Source organism: Sphaerodactylus townsendi, linkage group LG01, assembly GCF_021028975.2.
Source record: "Sphaerodactylus townsendi isolate TG3544 linkage group LG01, MPM_Stown_v2.3, whole genome shotgun sequence".
Lineage (NCBI taxonomy): Eukaryota > Metazoa > Chordata > Lepidosauria > Squamata > Sphaerodactylidae > Sphaerodactylus > Sphaerodactylus townsendi.
The window spans coordinates 183,612,227-183,631,479 of record NC_059425.1 but is presented as its reverse complement, the minus strand read 5'-3'; the positions used below and the strand labels follow the sequence as shown (position 1 = coordinate 183,631,479).

Sequence of the window (19,253 nt, the reverse complement as noted above, 5' to 3'; positions counted from 1 at the left end):
TGAAGGCAATTCAAAAGCACTTTTAATTCAGAATGCTCTCTTTTGGTCAATACGGCTAGGAAATCCATCGCTTAATATATGTTAAATTGGTTGGAGAATTGGGAGCTGTTTGCATCTCATGTGTGTTTTGAAGAAGCAGACTGATAGTGCGTGCTATTTAGCATGCGGAGACTCCACTGTGTCACCAAGAGAGACTATTTGCGTGCAGATGGTGTAGATCCTTCCCCGGCAAATAAACACACCAAACCAGAGTTTGGAAATGGATTGGGCCGCAGCCCAATTTATTAGCAGGTAAACAACAGAGCCCTTCGGGGGTAGGGCGGTATAAAAAACTCTAAATAAATAAAATAAATAAATAAACATCAAACACTTAAGAAGCTGGGCAGACAAACAGGTCACAACATCTTGCTGTCCCCAATCTCCATTGGGGCATTGCGCAGGAAGCTGGGAGCCACCGAGGTGGATACCCCCTGGCTTCAACCCTTCCTGCTGGGGTAGCGGGCACCGGCTAAGCCTACCGGCTTGCCTACCGGCCCACCCCACCCCCACCTGCTGGGGTGGCAGGCAGCAGCTAAGTCTACCGGCTTGCTTACTGGCCCGCCCCACTCCCTGGCCCTTTGCTAAGGGCACAACCATGGAGAAGACCGGCCGCCCGGCTCAGCTTCTCCCCCCAGATGTTGCGATTCCTGTTGCCAACCTGCCGGGCTGCGACAAAGTACAGTTATGCAATAAACATTATAACAAGTCAACTAGTAGCCATTAAAAATAGGGAGGGTGGGTGGGTCATGCCGCTCTTGAGTCTCGGCAAGCCAAGAAGGCCGAGGCTCGGGGTGTGGCACTTTTATGCATTCTGCTCCTCCCGCCTTTTCAGCTCGGTCCAATCATTGCAGCTCCCTGCAAATTGGCGCCCTTCGAGCTGCAAGCTCCCTTCTTTTTGCCTTTAGTTGCTCACCCCTGCTGCAATGGCTACCACCGGTGAATCGATGGCTGCTATTTATTTTAAAGGATTCTGCGATAGTAGTATGTAGTGCTATATAGTACTATAGTACGATGCTAGGCTCTGAGAAACCTAGGTTTGAATCTCCACTCTGACGTGGAAACTTGCGGAGTGACTTGGGGCCAGAAGCCTCTCAGCCCCACCTACCTTACCAGGTGTCTCTCATGAAGAGGGGAAGGGAAGGTTATTGTAAGACATTTTGAGACTTCTTAATGGTAGAGAAAAGCGTATAAAAACCAGCTCTTCTAATATGACTGTGTGGAGAGCGCCCTGGGCTGGGCCCGTCTCCCGTCCCTCCTACCCAGCATAGGAAGTCTTAGTCTCATTCTATGACCTGAATGTCTGGCCACTGTGGCACCCTATGCTTAGGTATTGGCCTGGCCTGGGTCCTTGGCAGGCAGGCCTCAGGTTGGTGGCTCTCTAGGAGGTCACCTCTTCCAAGCTTCCATGAGGAGGAAATCTTGGCTCTCTCCTGCTTCTCTCACTCTCTTTCTCTCTCTTTGCTTTCACTAGTGTCTTGGTCTCCTCTCTCCTTCCGTCTCTGTCTCTCTGCTCCTCTTCCCACATGGGTCCCTTCCTGTTCTCTTCCCCCTCCTTTTAAACCTCCCTCCAATTTCTTTCATTCCATTCTTTCCCATTTGCTCTCACCCTTTCCTGGGCCAAGGCCTACCTCCAGGCCCCAACTGGCTCTGGGGCTGTCCATCTAGACCTGCCAGGCTACCAGTTGGCTCTCCTGCCTGAGAGCCCACCTGCCCTTTAAGGAGTGGGTCCAAGGATGAGACTGGGCTCTTCCTTGGTGGCTCACTGTCTGCCCTGCTGTACTGACCTCTCTTCTCCATCTTTGGCAACATGTGATTGGTGTTTGGAATATGCTGCCACGGGAGGTGGTGATGGCCACTAACCTGGATAGCTTTAAAAGGGGTTTGGACAGATTTATGGAGAAGTTGATCTATGGTAAGGTGACCAGATTGTCACCTTTGTAAACCAGGACCCAGCCGGGCCGCCAAGGCGCTGGGCCACAAGCCAAAGAGTCAGCAGGGAGCCTCCCAGAAGGCAGCAAAGGCCCATGCTGCAAGTGGCTGGGGGTGTGTGGGAGGCTTCTGCTCTGCCTTCTGGGGCACGCCCCAGAAGGCAGTGCAAAAATCGGGACGGTTCAAAAAACCCGCGGGACGTGGGACAAATTGTTTTAAGGCGGGACTGTCCCGCCAAAATCGGGACGTCTGGTCACCATAATCTATGGCTACCAATCTTGATCCTCCTTGATTTGAGATTGCAGACCAGATGCTCGGAGCAGCAGCAGCAGCAGAAGGCCCTTGCTTTCACATCCTGCATGTGAGCTCCCAAAGGCATCTGGTGGGCCACTGCGAGTAGCAGAGTGCTGGACTAGATGGACTCTGGTCTGATCCAGCAGGCTCTTTCTTATGTTCTTATGTTCTCCCCTGGCCACCTGGCTGTGGCCTGAACTGGTGAGGACCTCCTCCTGGTCACCTGCATTATGGCCAGGTTCCCTGTTGCTTGGCGTTTCCTCTGGGGTATCATCCCCCCTTTTGCTGGATCTTGTCTCACCTGCGTCTTTCAAGGCACAGGCCAGCTGCTGCTGTCTCTACAAGCCAGAGGACGCCACCCCTGGTTTTCCCTGGATGAGAGCTTCATGCTTAGATTGTGTCCTTTCTTTTTGGCTTCCCCTTTGGTTAGTCCAATCCCATGCCTGTTTTCTCATGAACAGGTCCTTTTGTGTTCCATGGGAACTTACTTTCAGCTAAGCATACATTCCAGCCACAGGGGGCATACAAGGTTTTCTGTCAGAAAAAACAAGCCTGGATCTCCAACAGTGAGCAAAGATAGGGAAACTACTACTTTACATTTACAAGTGTTATCCCTTCTGGGTCTGTATCAGCTCTCTATGTAATACTTCCAAATGTATTGAATGTTGCTGAGCCTAAGCAAAAAGTAATGAAGGTCCACAGCATCTCCATGAAAAATCCTTCAATCATGCAATGAGAAAATAAGAAAAGCTCTGCCAGAACAGACCAGGGGTCAATTTAGTCCAGCATCCTGTCTCACACAGTGGCTATCAAGTTCCTCTGAAGGGCCAGAGAATAGAGGTCAAGACCTTCATAAGAACATCAGAAGAGCCCTGCTGGAGCAGACCAGTGCTCCATCTAGTCCAACATCCTGTCTCGCCCAGTGGCCAACTAGTTTCTCTGGGAGGGCCTGCAACAGGGCATAGAGATTATGACCTTCATGAGAACATCAGAAGAGCCCTGCTGGAGCAGATCAAGGGTTCATGCAGTTTAGTGTTTTGTCTCACACAGTGGCCAACCAGTTTCTTTGGAGGGCTAACAACAGGACAAAGAAACCCAAACCTTCCCCTGATGTTGCCTTCTGGAACTGGAATTCAGAGGTTTATAAGAACATAACAAGAGCCCTATTGGACCACAACAGTGATCTATCCAGTCCAGCTTCCTGTCTCACACAGTGGCCAACCAATTACTCTAAAGGGCCAACAGTATAGAGGCCAAAGCCTTCCCTTGATCTTGCCTCCTGGCACCAGCATGCAGAGGTTGGCTGTCTTTGAATGTGGAGGCTCCCATTAATTACCCCAGCTAGTGGCCACTGATGGACCTCTCTGCCACTAATCTAATTCGCCTTTAAAGCAGTGGTGGGATCCAAAAATTTTAGTAACAGGTTCCCATGGTGGTGGGATTCAAACAGTGGCGTAGCGCCATTGGGGCTGGGCAGGGCATGACGGGGGCGTAGCCGGGCATTCCGGGGTGGGCCATTAATAATTTCTCTGTTACCGTAAAAAACTCTTACTGTAAAAAAAAAGTTCCTAATTTCCAGCTGGTATCTTTCTGTCCATAATTTAAACTCATTATAGAACATAAGAACATAAGAACATAAGAACAAGCCAGCTGGATCAGACCAGAGTCCATCTAGTCCAGCTCTCTGCTACTCGCAGTGGCCCACCAGGTGCCTTTGGGAGTTCACATGTAGGATGTGAAAGCAATGGCCTTCTGTGGCTGTTGCTCCCGAGCACCTGGACTGTTAAGGCATTTGCAATCTCAGATCAAAGAGGATCAAGATTGGTAGCCATAAATCGACTTCTCCTCCATAAATCTGTCCAAGCCCCTTTTAAAGCTACCCAGGGTTAGTGGGCCATCACCACCTCCTGTGGCAGAGCATATTCCAAACACCAATCACACGCTATGCTGAAGAAGTGTTTCCTTTCTATTAGTTCTAATTCTCTTCCCCCAGCATTTTCAATGAATGCCCCCCTGGTTCTAGTATTGTGGAGAAAGAGAGAAAAATTTCTCTCTGTCAACATTTTCTACCCCATGCATAATTTTATAGGACTTCAATCATATCCCCCCTCAGGATCGCCTCCTCTCCAAAACTAAAGAGTCCCAAACGCTGCAGCCTTTTCCTCATAAGGGAAGGTGCTGCAGTCCCTCAATCATCCCTCGTCAGCCCCTTCTCTGCACTTCTTTCTATCTCTTCAATATCCTTTTGAGATGTGGCGACCTAGAACTGAACACAATAGTACTCAAGTAAGCGGGGTCAGCTCTCCATTCAGCTTTATATAAGGGCATGACAATCTTTGCAGTTTTATTCTCAATTCCTTTCCTAATTATCCCCAGCATAGAGTTTGCCTTTTTCACAGCTGCCATACATTGAGTTGACATTCCCATGGAACTATCAACTAAGACGCCCAAATCCCTTTCCTGGTCTGTGACTGATAGCACTGACCCCTGTAGCATGTATGTGAAGTTTGGATTTTTTGCCCCTATGTTCTATCATCTACTGCCAACAGGAACAACTACTTCTCCTCTAATTGACTGCCTGTCAAATACTTAATACTTTCAAATACTTAATTTTGTTTCTAGAAATCAAAAGAAGGATACTTTCCTTAAACAAGGAACTTTACCATATTTCTAAAACATGTTTTTGAAACAGCCCAACAGGGAGAATTATCCCGTTTTCTACCTTCGCTAACCAGCCACATAGGAAGCAACAGGACTTTATGATTTTTGGACCCAATGGAATTTCTAACGGAAAAGCAGACCCAATTAGTAACCCCCTCTCGGCACACACAAATAATTAGTAACCCACTCTCGGGAACTGGTGAGAACCTGCTGGATTCCACCTCTGCTTTAAAGCCATCCACACCTGTGGCCATCGCTACATCCTCTGGCAGCAAACTGCCTTGTCATCTGAGAGTATCAGTTTTGCTTAAGCAGCGTTAGGCTTTTGTACCAGCTCTCCACCTCCTTCTTCCCACTGTGTTTCCTTCAGGTTTCTCACCCTCTGAGCTATCTTGGGCACGTTCTGATCTCACAAAGGGCTGCTGGCTGAGACACAGCACTACCTGGGCTCTCCAGCACGATACTCGGTGCCGATTCCAATATGACTGTGCAGATGCTCTTGTCTTGTCATGCAGGGTGCCTGCTGGATCAGAAGCGATCATTTGCACATTCCTTTTCAGCGTCGAGGGCACTGCTTCGTGCCCAGAATGTGCTCGCAGCAAAAAGGCACACAAAACTGTAGAGAGCCCAGATGGAATGAGGAACTGCAGGAAACAAGGAATGGGGAGGGTATGGTCCCACCCGTTGGCTGCTGCTGTCTTTTTGCAACCCCCTGGAAGCATCTAATTCACAGTGAATACCGACCAAAACCCCTGACCCAAATGGCCCAGGGTTAACCCAATCTCATCAGCTCTTCCGTGCGGGGGTGACATAATCCCTGCAAGCCACCCCCAACAGTGGGGTGTGCTTTGCTGCCATATTGTGGACCAGAGGCACTCAGTGCTTATGGTGCATAACTCAATGCTAATAGTGGATCAACTGTTAAGAACTACTATTATAGATTATGGTGAAGGGCTATTAGGAGCCGCGTGGCATAATGGTTAAGTGCTTGCACTGCCACTCACATGGTCAGGAGTTTGAGCCCCCTGTGGGTCAGATATCCTGGCAGCTGGCTCTTGGTCAACTCAGCCATCCATCCATTCCTTGGTCAGTAAATGAGTACCTAGTGCCATGGTGGCGAACCTTTGGGACTCCAGATGTTATGGACTACAATTCCCATCAGCCCCTGCCAGCATGGCCAATTGGACTACAATTTCTATTATTCTATTACAATTTCAATTTCAATTATGGACTACAATTTCTATCAGCCCCTTCCAGCATGGCCAATTGGCCATGCTGGCAGGGGCTGATGGGAATTGTAGTCCATAACATCTGGAGTCCCAAAGGTTCGCCATCACTGACCTAGCACATAGCTAGGGGGTACAGAATAGCCGGGGAAAGCAATGGCAAACTACCCCACAAAAACAGCTTGCCTATGAAATCACTGCTTGCAGTGGTACCCCAGGGTTGAACACGACTGAAGGGGAAACTTTACCTTTTTAAAGGGCTATAACACCCTGACCTGGATGGCCCAGGCTAGTCTGGTCTTGTCAGATCTTGAACATTAAGAAGAATCGGCCTGATTAGTATTTGGAGGGGAGACCATGAAGGAATGACAGGGTCACAACACAGAGAGAGATGATGGCAAACTACCTCAGAATAGCACTTTCCAGCACATTGACTAAAAGATGATTCTTTGTTCAGAAACCTATTCAGGTATACTCAAGGGGGCTTCTGTGTATGTGTGTGTGTGTGCCACTAAGTCACAGATGACTTATGGGAACCCCCGGTTGGGTTTTCAAGGCAAGTGACATTTGAAGGTAGTTTGCCATTGCCTGCCTCCACATTATACCACCGGTATTTATTGGAGGTCTCCCATCCAAATTATAACCAGACTGACCTTGCTTAGCGTCTATCTGATAATATGGGGGTAGCCTGGGGCAATCCAGGTCAAAGCTAATGGGACTTACTCCCAGGAAAGTGTATTTAAAGTGACACTATAACATCTTAAGTAGAGTTATGCCCCATTAAGCTCTTTAATAGCAATGAATTCAAGAAGATGTAATTCTGTTTAGGACTGCACTATAAATCTCATATCCTCCCCAAAACATTCCTATATTTAAGACGTGATGGGCTGGGATGCAGTGGGAGGGGGGCGGGAGTTGAGAAATTAAAACTGCAGTCCTGATTCCAGGTAAATCTCATAAAATTCACTTGGGCTTGTTTTCAAGTAAATATGCTTTCAATCAGGCAGGAAAGATAAATGTTTTCGACTGCAAGATCAATGCGAATACAGATGACGTTCTAAATGTATGTCTTCATGCAAATATCCTCCAGAGAACATGATGCTTAGGCATTTACCTTCCTATTGGATCTCATGATTGATGGATGAATATTTCCATTAAAAAAGAAAAAAGCAGGCGACAGTCAAGGCGGCATGCAGGCATTCCAGACAAGAATCTTATTACTATGGTAACATTCTCCGATGAGAAATTGTGCAAGAAAACGGAACGCACTTGACAGTTGTTTAATGTAATGTGAGGCCAGGAGAAAGAGAGGAAATTAAAATACACCAAAGCAAAATGGTGCCCGTGATTCAAGGTGGCACAACATATCGAGACAGAAAACCCTGTCACCGCACGTCAGACCCATTTCCAGGAGGCTCAGTAGTTGTAAAGCAGGACTGAGAGATCATACAATGTTAACACGTATATTAAAATTTCCAGCTAATCTTCAAACAAATATTAAGACAGCACCTGTCTTAAGCGAGGAAGACAGATTACAGCTTCTCCCGTGGCTTTAAGCCCTATCAGCGGTCCTGTAGATGGCTATAAATGGGTTGACTTTATTACCTCTACTAGTACTAGCAGCAACATGGAACTAACGCTATGACTAATTCTTAATCGGTGTACTTGGCTCTTTATGCAGGACTCTTATACTCTGTGTTACAACACAGGAGAGAGATGAGAGGGGAAAAGGAGACAACTGATGGAAGGAAGCCATTCTGACATTGGGCACCCCTGAGCCCTCCCCCACCAGTCCTTGCCAAGCTGCCCACGCTCGCCACCGGCTCAGGTAAGTGGGCCAGGGAGGCCGCAGGGGACGCCAGTTTTCCCCGGGTGCCATTTTTCCCCGTGATGGCTGTGGTCATATGTCCTCCATGTCCTGGCCCTCACAGACCTACAATTAAGATGGAATTTGTCATTTCGGGGAAAACAAGATGCTACATTGAAAAAGAGTTGCATCGAGTGAGATGAAGAATTCCTTTCTTGCCTATTGTTGGGAAGACTGACAGTTCTGTGTACAATAAACTTTTCCATTTTCCTAACAGCCTTCACAAATGCCTGCCTCGTGGATAAAAAGAGAGGCGAGGCTAACTTTATAGTCTGTTTTCATAGTGAATTTTAGATAATGTTTTTTTTGTTTCATATTCAGCCGTTGTCGTCTCCCACAGCCCTCAAAATTTCAGCTAAACAATACTTCAGGCTTCAGCTGACACTTCAGTTTGAGAACATGTCAACCACATGCAGGGGATGAAGGAAGAATAGGGGGAAGGAAGCCTTGATGTATTGCAAAGTTTTGGTAAATTAGCATAGTTTCAAGGCACCATGTGCTATTCGTCAAAGGACAACAGAAGTGTGGGCTTCTGAAAAAGTAGGGATTGTGTGTGTAGACCGTCACACACACACACACACACACACACACACACACACAATAAACTGTGAAACTGTTGAAGGCGATGGACCAAACTAATCAGGAGAATATGTCAGCAGTGAGTTCGGCTACTATTTTTTTCTGCTCAAAATATTCATCTGGTCCCACGAATTCATTCTCCTAATGGTGAAGCCTTCCCTCAGAGACGGCATCTGTTCCCAGAGGAGTTGCTGTCATTAATGGAATGGAATGGAATGGATCTGAAGGATCAAACCCATTATCTCCAATATGTAACAGATGGTCACTTAGGCCTTTAAGGTTGTTCAGAAGCATCAAAACAAACACTTACTTCCAGAAATTGTAACTATTTCCTGACAGGACAAATCTAGATGGGCAGCCAACACAGACAATATGTTACTTCAAGATTATAAATTACTTCTCCTCCCAAAGCTGGACACATGCGAAGTGCCATCAAGTCACAGTCAACTTATGGTGACTCCAGCAAGAGACTTTCAGCACAAATGAGAAGCAGAAGGGATTTGCCATTCCATTTCTCTGCAGAGTCTTCCTCCTTCCATAGAGAAAACCCAATTTGTACGGCAGGAGTTACCAAAATCAAACAGCCCTCCAATCTTCTCTTCCATGACTTACATCCCAGACGTCGGAAGCATTGGATGGTGCTCCTTAAAAGGAGATGCATTCACTTTAACAAAGGCATCCAAAGCAAGAGAATAAATACTCTTGGAATTAACTACTGATCCCTAGACCACAGAAATCAGTTCCCCTAGAAGATAAACAGTTTTAGAATGCATACTCTATGACCATGGTGGCAAACCTTTGGCACTCCAGATGTTATAGACTACAATTCCCATCAGCCTCTGCCAGCATGGCCAATTGTAGTCCATAACATCTGGAGTGCCAAAGGTTCGCCACCACTATGGCATCATAACCCCACTGAGCTCCCTGTTCTTCCCAAACCCCACCCTCCCAAGGTATAGCCTCAAAGTCTGTAGGAATTTCACAAGTCCAAGCTGAGAAACCCAAGGGACAGGCCTTCAACCTTCTTCAGGGTCTACTACAGCTGGCAGATAGCCAGGGAACTGCCCCCATGACAGCCTTTTCCACCTGGCTAGTGGTATTTTAAGTTTGTCTACCTGGGTGCCTGATTTGTAGGATACTCCCCCTCACCAAAGAAAAGGTCATGTGACCATCAAGAAACTGAGTATGAAGTTTCTTGTTATTTCAAACATTGGTTCAGGCTTCGGGCCTACAACAGAAATTTACGAGTGGAAATTAACTGTGCTGTGCTCATGATGTAGCAAAGCACTGACCTTTTGAAACGGAGATAAGGATCAGGTGTCGGGAGTCAGACAGTCTCTATCTTGACTCCCTAAGCCCCCAAGGAGCCGCATGCCAATTTATTAGCTGATGAAATTATTGCCTTGTTATCTGTGAGAAAAGGGAGGATTTAAGCCTGTGGATAACTCCCACATTGTTATATCACTCGGGCCATTTAGGTCACCTGGCTATCAACAAGATTACGTGATGTTAATATACATCACTGGCCATGGATCAGATTGGTCAGTGGGCCCTGTCCAACTCAAGACTCCTAGCCAGAAAGTTTAGCCTTTTCAGCCCACGTCTTGTATATTTATGGTGCTTTTATCATGGTCCTTTGATATACCTTTAGACTTTGCAATTTATGGGTTAGAAAACTGTCCATGCTGACTCTGGATAGAGAGGGTTTTAAAGCAGGAGGAGGTCAGCGTGAAAGAGAACATCTTATGTTCTTGAACCCTGCTTTGTTACATGGCAGATTTAATAAGCAAGAAAAGGCTAAAAGATTGTGCCCATGTAACGATGGCTCAGTTGAATCTCTGGCCCACCGATTACTACACTGTCTCAGATTCAAGGAAATCAGATCCAAGTATGTGAATCTTACTCCTTTACATTTACCAGATCTCCCCGATTTAATTAGATTACACTACTTGTTGGACAATCCTGATCCTTCTCTCTGTATGATAGTGGCAGACTTTCTCCTGGAAATTACTAAACGCCAGTAGATTTCCTTCGACCTAACATTTATTTCCTGTATCGTATATGCTTTTTAATCCATTTTTTATTAATTTTATACTGTTGTCTATGCCAATAAAGGCATATTATGAGCCCTTCGGGGATAGGGCGGCATACTAAATTGAATTAATCAATCAATCAATCAATCAATCAATCAATAATAATAATAATAATAATAATAATAATAATAATAATAATAATAATAATAATAATAATAATACAAAATACAAGGACCTACAAATTGAAGTTGAATGATTGTGGCAAAAACGAACAACAGTAATCCCACTAGTAGTCGGTGCTCTAGGAGGAATCCCAAGAAATCTTGAAAAACATCTGGAAAGCCTAAACTTGGACAGAACATCAGTCCACATGCTGCAGAAAGCAGCACTTCTAGGAACTGCACATATTCTATGCAAATACCTCTAATATCCTAGGTCCTTGGGAAGGACTCGATATTCAGAGATGAATTCCAGACACTTGTGCTGTGTTATGTATATAATAATAATAATAATAATAATAATAATAATAATAATAATAATAATAATAATATATGTTCTTGAACCAATGCTGTTTACTGTGCACTTAGTCCTTTTGATTTAAGTTATACATATTTTTTATCTTTTTTTGAACCTTTTTTATATTTTCTCTTGTGTACTAATTATATGCCATTAAAGGTTTCTTGTATTGCATTGTCTTCAGATGGCTTCAATCTAATTCCAGAACCTAGGCATACGGGGCTATACCTGCCAGGCTGTTTTGTGAAAGTCATGCTTCCCGTGGCTGTGCTTGAGGGGCGACTTTCTTGACTTTAATTCCGGGAAGGCTAGAAGTTTGCCCCTTGACTTCTGGCTGTCTGGGTAGTAAAAAGGGGCAGGTGGCAGCTACCAGAGGTGTGAGGACTCATACTCCCCGGATTTGTAATTGTGTATGTGGATGACCTAAAAAGAGAAAACCCTTGTGCACTAGGAGTTCTCCACAATGGCATGTACCCTTTGGCATTTAAGTGAATGTATTTTTATTTGTCCAGCCTTTTAAATGAGCTAGGCTCCCAATCAACTTCTAGTATTTCATTATAGGGCTCTTGCATTGGGGCATCTGTTTTATGTTTGCATATAATTACGGAAGGTGTATTTTCTTGTGTTCTTCTATTACTTATTGTTATTTCACACAGGTTTTTAATTACTGCTTCCAGTTGAGATTTTTAAAAAATGATTTTAATTGCTTGTCATTTGAACCGTTGTTTGTTGTGATGGTTTTATCAGTCCTTCCACAATAAAAACCTATATTAAATAAACACATTTAATACTTCTTCAGTTTTATATGCACGGATTTAGGATATGTTGCCCATTCCCATCTCCAGAAAGGCAATATGTTGTTAAGTATTATGGTTTGGCCGCATTTCAAATTCCTAGTTATCCGTTCCCCTCTAAAATCTACAAATAACGCCCCATTCTCCACATAACTAATGGGAAGGGAGTATTCAATACTGAAGCTGAGACGGTCCCCTTATTTCCAGCATTCTGGATCTATTTATCTTAATTGGCTCTAATTGGTAATGGTTGTGACACTTCATTATTTATAACATCCATAATCCGTATGTAATAGTTTCCTAAATAATTAATGAAGAGATTCAATCGAACTGTGACCTGAAATCATGGCACAAGATACCGCCTTCTAGTTTGAAGTCTTTCCATTTATTGTATCTGCCATCCAATTTTAAAACCACTAGACTAAATTTGTTTTCCTGCCAATAGTTTTGGAAGAACTATTTGTGACAATCTGTAAGATTGTAAATTTTCTTCCCTTTTTAGAAAAATACAAAATGCAGTTAACATGAAGAGGAGACAAATTTTGGATTGGTACCCTGCCTTTCTCAACCATAAGGAGTCTCAAAGCGGCTGACAAACTCCTTCCTGTCCTGTCCCCACAACGGACACCTTGTGAGGTAGGTGGGGCTGAGAGAGCTCTGAGAGAACTGTGACTAGTCTAAGGGCAGTCACCGAGGAGGCTTCACGTGGAGGAACAGGGAAACAAACTTGGCTCACCAGGTAACAGTCTATTTGCCTCCGAACGGTATCAACTTCTCAAATCAAAAATTTACTCAATAGGTTTATTACTTGAAGCTCTCTGTATGCTGACACCCAGAGAGATTTTCCGAACCTTAAAAAGTAGACTTCTAGAACAGGAATATCATGTCTTGTTGGGGCAAGCAAATAAATCATGCTCACCCCTCTCTGTCGGAATAATACCGGAACAGGGGCACATAGCCAAATATCTTGAATTATTAACTGAACCCCAACAGAGATGGATTATCACAAGGGCCAGATCCAATACCTTCCCATCGGCCATCACAAAGGGTCGTTACTTATCCATCCCTCTCCAGGATCGGGTCTGTCCACACTGTAAAAATCAAATGGAGACTCTTGCTCACATTATTCTTGACTGTCCGAGATATGTGGGCATTAGGAATTTCTCTCCCACGCTGGCCCTAGACCAGGGGTCTTCAAACTATGGCCCTCCAGATGTTCACAGACTACAATTCCCATGAGCCCTACCACTTGGCCATGCTGCCAGGGGCTGATGGGAATTGTAGTCCATGAACATCTGGAGGGCCATAGTTTGAAGACCCCTACCCTAGACAAATCTGAAAGTGACTCTTACTGCTCTGTTGTGGAGCTTCTGTTAAACAACACAGATGTCATGCTCTTGGGAAAAGTAGCAACATTTCTTTTACAAGTGACAGGTAACAGTCCACCACTCATGTGGAGGAGTGGGGAATCCAACCCAGTTCTCCAAATTATAGTCCACCACTCTTAACCACTACAAACAGTCAAACAAACTACACCATTGCCATTTTCAGCTTCCCGTTTTTGGCACCATATGGTTGCCAGCTGAAAGTTGAGAAATTAATGGAGATACAGGGGCGAAGCCTGGGGTTGGAGGGAGCTCAGAGGGGTCTAATGTCATGCAGTCATCACTCATTTCTCCAGGGCAGGGGTCTTCAAACTATGGTCCTCCAGATGTTCATGGACTACAATTCCCATCAGCCCCTGCCAGCATGGCCAAGTGGTGGGGCTCATGGGAATTGTAGTCTATGAACATCTGGAGGGCCATAGTTTGAAGACCCCTGCTCCAGGGGAACTAATCACTGTATACCCTTTTCTACCCAAAGAACTCAAGATGTGTGATTAAACTAACACATCTTCCTTGATCTTCTTCGTGGTTACATCTGATAAAAGTAAGTTCTGATTTTTAAAAAACTTATGCTAGATAAATGTTAGCTTTTACTGGACTCCTGAATAATTTTTCCATGTTAAGGAAAGAATTTGAACATCACAAACACCCTGCCTCCTTCCTCTGAAGCTCGCCTATATGAACCTAAGAAAAGCTCTGCTGGATCAGACTAATGGTCCATCTAGTCCAGCGTCCTGTTTCACACACTGGCCGACCGGTTTTTCTGGAGGCCCATCAACGGGGCATACAGGCTGAGGCCCTCCCTTGATAAGAAAATCAGAAGAGCCCTGCTTAATCAGACCTAGTCCACCTAGTCCAGAATCCGGTCTCAAACAGTGGCCAACCGAATGTTGAAAAACTCTAGAATCAAGACAGTGACTGATCTGCTCCACACTAACACAGGACAACTATAGACTATAGCAATCAAAGGGAACAAAGACCAGGATACTTCTATTCAGATCCATCCACCTATTGACCTTGCTATCTTCATTGTTACTCCCATGCTACAGACTTCTCTGTGACTCACATGCCAGGCTACTGTATTCAGATGGCCTCACCTTTTGACCTCACAGTATATATACTCCACTTGCTTTCCATTCCTACCATCAAATCCTCTGAAGATGCCAGCCACAGATGCAGGCAAAACATCAGGAGAGAATGCTGCTAGAACACAGCCATACAGCCCGGAAACCACACAGCACCCCAGTGGCCAACTGGTTTCTCCATGCATCTGTCTAACCTCCTTCTAAAGCTACTTGTACCTATGGCCATCACTCAATCCCCATGGTGGCGAATCTATGGCCCTCCCGATGTTCATGGACTACAAATCCCATCAGTCCCTGCCAGCATGACCAATTGGCAGGGGCTGTTGGGAAATGTAGTCCATGAACATCTGGATGGCCCTAGATTCGCCACCACTGCTCTATCCTCTGGCAGCAAATCCCACATTTTAATCATTTGTTGAGTAGAAAAAGTATGCTCTTTTGTTCATCCTGAATCATTGTCACTACACATCTTTCTGAAACATACCACCGTGTACTGATCAACTTTGTAAGATAAATTAAGTCCCTAGAGGGGAAAATCACATGTAGAAATGGTTCTCAAAGTCAGTGCTGCATAGGAAAGATTGGGTAGCGCTCAATTCAGGCTCAGCTGTTATCCGGTGTGATATGCAAATGATAAGAAATGGGAGCGAGCTTCTGTATTGGAATTTTCGAAGGAACCAAAGCCTTTCTTTCCTATTGCCACCGAGAGTCAGCTGGATAATTTGTATGCTTATCAGAAACATAGGCTCAAATATACACTTGCTGCATCTAGCACTAAACATGGAAGAAAGGTGGCCAATGAACATTTCAGATAAATAAACAAACAGGATAGAATTTTTGCAGGGTCTACATGCTACTTTGGTCTCCACGGATAACCTGATTTGTCAAGATCACTCAATGGAGGCTGGTGACGTGTTTGTTGGAATCCAAGGAAAAACACTATTATAATTAGCCTACTAGAATACCCACTGAAATGCTTTTACAGCTCAGCCCAGAGCTGAGGCAGATGGGTGTGGCGCCGCTCGAGTGCTGCTTTGCCCAATCCCCAGGGCTTTCTTGCAGCGCAGGAAGCCCAAACAAGTTTAGAAAAACTGAAACTCCCCCAGAGGCAGAGGCGTATCTAGGCAAACTGGAGCCCGTGGACAAAACCTGAGTTTGGCGCCCCCTTCCCCCCCACCGCGGCCCGGCATAGGTGGCCACCCTCCTTCCCGACGACCAAACAATGATTTTTTGCACCAGCTCACAAAACACCCCCCGCCCCCAACAAAACATACATGGCTCTCTCCCCACTACTTTCCTAATTGTGTCCTCACACCGACCCTGTGAGGTAGGCTGCTAGCCTGAGAAACAGCTCCAAGCCAGTGCAAGGGGAATTAACTTTTATGCATGTAAATCTCTCACAAGTCACTCCTCATCTGAAGGTTTACCAAACAAACGTCAGCATCATCTTCAGTTCTACTGCTTCTGGGCTGGGTTTTCCTGTGCCTGCCGGCGCCCGGCTGCCGGGGAGAAGGCTTCTGAGTAAGGCCACACATAATTTAAGGTGAATAAGGCACGCTGGGTCAGAGGGATGGGAAGCGGAGCTCCCCAGTCCTGCTCCTGGGAGCCCAGTGGGATTTCTCCCCCGCCCCCTGGACTCTCCAGGCCACCGTACAGAGTGGGCGGGGCCACAACAGGTACTGGGAGCAGTCTCTGCTTCAGTGCCTGCTTGCTAGGGCTTGCTCAATCACTCCCTGTGTAGGAGGATGTTTTGGCGCCCCCCACGCGACCTCAATCGATGCGCCCGGGGACAAGGGGTACCCCATGTCCCTAGGCAAGTACACCAGTGCCCAGAGGGGAGAATAGAAATATGCCACAAAAATCACTGTGTATTCACTGGCAGCTCCGCCAGTGTACTGGGGCCATGAGGAGTCTGAAGGGCAACTAAGGTCGGCCCTGCCCCTGGAAGACCAGGGTAGCTGGGGACAGCGTACAAGTGCTGGTGTGAGGCCGGGCATTGCGGCTGGGTGTCACAGGTGCCGCAACAGCCAGGCACCAGCTGATTTGCCCCTCTGCTGGCATAAGGGCAACCGAGAGGGCATTTGCACCAGTGAAAGCCCATGCTGCATTCAGAGGGGGATTCAGCCTCCTGTCTGCACTGTACTGTTCATAAAAAGAATTTATGAAAGGAGTCATATCAACAACTGACATTACTGGAATAACTGAAATACCCTTGACATACATAGATACTATCAGTCCTAAACAACGTAGCTTCCACCAGCTTGTGCCACTGAATTAATATTTGGAATTATTTATCCATCATAAATGTCAAACCCTGGATCTGTACCAATATCGGATTCAATGACTGCGATCAGAAATCTTTATTGGCAGACAGCAGCATGGCCTAGAAGAAGCCAATTCTAAACCCTGGCTCTCCTAGCGCTCTTGTAATGTCCCAAAGGTGCCCCCCTCCCTTCTGTCCCCAGGAACATCAAAATAAAGCATTATAAAGCAAGAAGGTGACAATCGTTCATTCTCAAGCCAACAGAGAGGGTTCTCAGCCCAACACATACTATAGGTTACAAAGCACAAAGGCGGCAGAGAGCCGCAAGTCCGGGAAGCACATTTTCTTTGCAGAGACCACAGCCCCTTTGATGTCAGGGGCGCTTTGCTGCCAGGGGCACTACCTGACACATGTAATAGTAGTATTCTTTCTTCGACCATTTGATTAGCATAAACAAACAATAGGGGGTAAACAACATACAATCATTATTAATAAACAGTTCCATTGTGGACCCTAGAACATCCATATTTTACTCGCAGTGTAAAGGAAGTTTGCTACTGAGTGTGAAATATTAGGGACTTGATCTTCAAGGAGAGTCATTAAGGCATCTGCAATAACAAAGATGACCAAAACGCCAGAACAACAACGGCAATATTAGATGTTTCCTGACATAAAATTGACGGTGCAGCAGAACGTGTGAAATCGTCTCTATCTCATTGCATTAACGGGACACAAGTGCGCTTCCGCAGGTCAACACAGAAATCTTCTTTTAAGTAAGAATGAATAGAATAGAATAGAATAGAATAGAATAGAATAGAATAGAATAGAATAGAATAGAATAGAATAGAATAGAATTTTCATTGGCCAAGTGTGATTGGACACACAAGGAATTTGTCTCCGGTGCATATGCTCTCAGTGTACATAAAAGAAAAATACATTTGTCAAGAATCATAAGGTACAGCACTTAATGATTGTCATATAGGTCTAGTAAGCAATCAGGAAACAATCAATAGTAATGAAAACATAAAATGTAAAATCATAAAATAAAATGAAATGTCAGCACAGGCTATAGTCATACAGTCATAATTGGGAGGAGATGGGTAATAGGAATGATGAAAAAAGTAGTGCAGTAATTATATAATAAATATATAATAAATAGTTTGACATTATCGAGGGAATTATTTGTTTAACAGAGTGATGGCATTCGGGAAAAAAACTGTTCTTATGTCTAGTTGATGGAATTGCTTTAAAGTATGCCCTGGAAAAAGCCCAAGAAAGACAATATTTGATAGATAAGGGGCTGTAGAGATTACTGACCCAGATTTCAGAGCTCTAAATTGGGTTTGGTGGTAAGGCTGTCTCATTCTGTGATTCAGTTTCAAAAAGATGTTATTGCATAGCCTCTTCCCTCCCACATATGAGCTCCACTGAATATTTAAGGTCTAAGCCAACTGCGTGTAAGGCTGAACACACTCAAACGCAGTTAACATAAAGAAAAGAACTTTATCGATTTGCGTCACCCTACATACAGGGTGCTGGAACTGAGGATTCGTGTCCTCAGTTCCAGTATTTATTTTCTTTCTGAACTCAACAACAACCAATCAGCTTTCTCCCCGCCCCCCGCCCCCACTCCGCCCAGTCTCTAGCCTCTCATTGGCCATGAAGCTCCGGTGGGATGTAGCTTCTCAGTTTGTTTTCCTGCTCTTGTTGGAAAAAGGCGGGAGCCAGTGCATGCTGGGAGTTGTAGTCCTGACCATTGTGTTTACATCTATCGTATAATAATAATATCAGTTTTGATGTTCGATCATCTGGTTAGGCATCAATAGCTGAGGGTTTCTTCACTTCTTCATGCCTCCAATCAGTTCTGTCAACAAACTGAAAGGGGGGGGGGGGACATTGGCATGTCCTGAGACAGGTTTAGCTTTGTGGCAGTGTGGAGTTTTTCCCCCTTAGAGTGCACCTTTATTTGCTCTTTAGCAAGAGGAGATCTTTCAGATGTCTGAACCCTTGCGCCCCTATTCCAGTGTGTGCCAGCTAGGGACCATTGGCCCTCTGAGCAGCTGTCCAATGAGGTGAAGTGTTGCAAAGCGTTCATTAGATTGCTTTAATCTACAAAGCTCAGCTCTTTGTATTGTTGTCATTATCCTAACTTTTGTTTAAGAAATTGAACAGAAATAGAAAATGCAACACTTCAGATTTCAGGAGGAGACGAAGCTCACTCCCCCAAGAGAGGTACCTATTGGAAGTTACAGAATTGGCAGCAAACAAACTTCTCTGGATCTTCACTTCCAAGGGAGATGGTGCTTCAAATAGACTGAGCTTCTAGGAGCTCTCTGCCAAACGTTACTGAAAGGGGCAATTGCTGGCAAAGAGCCCACAAGGTCTGACTGTAACCTCCCCAGGAACCTCGGGGGACCTTTAATGTGGGTTCTTTTTGACCCACTAGGTTTGATAAAATCTAGGATCAGTAAGTGTGAGCCAACCATTCAGCTTTTAGAAGCTGTCTGTCTTCTTACCCTTCTTCTTGTAGTTTCCCTCTTTTCACTTTTCCTGGATGCTTTATTCTTTCGTTATTTTATTTT

General features: G+C 45.1%; 1 protein-coding gene across 1 annotated transcript in view; it reads right to left on the bottom strand.

The window, feature by feature from the left end:
• The window catches only part of MACROD2 (mono-ADP ribosylhydrolase 2), a 1,251,138-nt gene that overhangs the window by 509,474 nt on the left and 722,411 nt on the right, over positions 1 to 19,253 (bottom strand). The gene's annotated exons all lie outside the window — the stretch shown is intronic.